This window comes from Schistocerca gregaria, chromosome 2 (assembly GCF_023897955.1).
Source record: "Schistocerca gregaria isolate iqSchGreg1 chromosome 2, iqSchGreg1.2, whole genome shotgun sequence".
NCBI lineage: Eukaryota > Metazoa > Arthropoda > Insecta > Orthoptera > Acrididae > Schistocerca > Schistocerca gregaria.
The window spans coordinates 268,801,154-268,803,409 of NC_064921.1; the positions used below are offsets into that span (position 1 = coordinate 268,801,154).

General features: G+C 43.3%; 1 non-coding gene across 1 annotated transcript; it reads left to right on the plus strand.

Annotated features, from left to right (window-relative positions):
• Window positions 1–1,190: 1,190 nt before the first annotated feature.
• On the plus strand, window positions 1,191–1,265 carry Trnas-uga (transfer RNA serine (anticodon UGA)). The gene has a single exon. It is a non-coding gene; the product is annotated as a tRNA-Ser (tRNA).
• Window positions 1,266–2,256: the final 991 nt, after the last annotated feature.

The following is a 2,256-nucleotide window of genomic DNA, read 5'->3' on the forward strand; positions in this document are numbered from 1 at the left end:
AATTGAAATTCCGATCTTAGGGGTAACCGGGCGTTGAAATAAATTCATTGGCGGCAAATGAAAATTTTTGCTGGACCTATTCTGGAACCCCGATTCCCCGCTTTACGTGAGCGGTCTCCTTAAGCACTACGGCCGTCTTACACTTCACGTCCGACTCAAATTCTCAAGGGGCTCAGTGTCATCTTCACTGCTCACAACCTCACGCTGATTCCCACAACAGTTCGGACGAAGAGTGCATCTGTACTGAATGATCACTAACTGCCGTCAAGGCGCATACATTTATATGTATAAATGAAAAACGACAACTATGCTTTCAATCACAACAAATATTTTCTGGGGTAAGTCATCACTTAGAAAGTATTGATCGCACAAGAGTGAGCAGTAAGAATGATATGCCATGTAGGCACCTACTCAAGGTGCTAGGCATTTCAATTGCGCCGTCACAATACATATTTTTTCTAGTGAAATTCATCATAAATTATCCAAGACAATTTAAGAAGAACAGTGATGTACATACCTACGACACAAGACGGGAAAACTGACCTTTATTGCCCATTTTTAAAGCTGTCAATGGCTCATAGAGGAGTTCAATATGCAGCAACAGTCATTTGCCCAATAACATTACATGTCTAACAGATAGCGAAGCAAGTTTTAAATCTAATTCAAAATCATTCTTATTATTCTACTGACGGATTTCTGCTTAACTGGTAGCTAAACAAGGAAAATAGTCTCCAGAATGAGATTTTCACTCTGCAGCGGAGTGTGCGCTGATATGAAACTTCCTGGCAGATTAAAACTGTGTACCCGACCGAGACTCGAACTCGGGACCTATGCCTTTCACGGGCAAGTGCTCTACCAACTGAGCTACCGAAGCACGACTCACGCCCGGTACTCACAGCTTTACTTCTTCCAGTATCCGTCTCCTACCTTCCAAACTTTACAGAAGCTCTTCTGCGAAACTTGCAGAACTAGCACTCCTGAAAGAAAGGATATTGCGGAGACATGGCTTAGCCACAGCCTGGGGGGATGTTTCCAGAATGAGATTTTCACTCTGCAGCGGAGTGTGCGCTGATATGAAACTTCCTGGCAGATTAAAACTGTGTGCCCGACCGAGACTCGAACTCGGGACCTTTGGAAGGTAGAAGACGGATACTGGCAGAAGTAAAGCTGTGAGTACCGCGCGTGAGTCGTGCTTCGGTAGCTCAGTTGGTAGAGCACTTGCCCGTGAAAGGCAAAGGTCCCGAGTTCGAGTCTCGGTCGGGCACACAGTTTTAATCTGTCAGGAAGTTTCAAGGAAAAAAGTGATTGTTTTTAAGTGTAACTGCATGAGCACGAATAAGATGGTAATGTGTTCATTAATGTTAACACTAAACATGTATACATAACCTGTAAATCGACTCGTTCGGCATAAGAAAATTGTTCAAGTGATCTATGGAACATTAACTAACTTCACAATTGGTGTTTCGAAATTGTCAAGCCTTTGTCAAGATCCTCCATTGTCACAAAAGTCTGGGAATACCATGTTGCTTAAGGTATGTGGCAAAGAGAAATAAGATGAAATATACTTTGTTACACATGTAATCAAATACGTTATGTACACAAAACGCGACTCAGTTATAGAATATACGTAAAATATGTACACCAATCTTCAACCTTTGTCCTTGATATGTTCGTTCACTTATGTACCTCAGTACGTGGCAAAGACGAATTAAGCAGCTCTGTAGCTCACAACATCAAACAACAACTCTCTCGGTTGGAGAATAACTGTAGAACCACCACATAAAATGTGGCAACTAATAGTATTTTGAGGAACCGCCCGGAGCGTTAAATAACGTGCCACAGTCTCTACGTAATTTTCCATTTCTCCGAGTGACAATCGTTTCCGACCACTATCTGTTAAGATCACCGTTTTCACACAGTCTTACTTAGCAGCGAGTGGTACAGCATCCATTGTAGATACACTGAACATTTCGCGTTGCTACATCAAAAAAGGGGACAACCTTGTTCACGGTGTGGTCACGGGGAAGCTCACGCACGACACCACCTTCGTGCCATTGTGGCATGTCCACGTTGATCCACCTTTCTGCGCTGGTTCCATATATCTGACTAGGACGTACACACCACATCACTGCTTCAGGTTACGTCACCGGTAAAGAGTCACATGACGGTCTGCTCCAAAGCGACCTATGTGATGTATTAAGAGGGTGAGTAATACACCAGTTGATCAAAAGTATCGGGACACGCCTATGTAGTGCA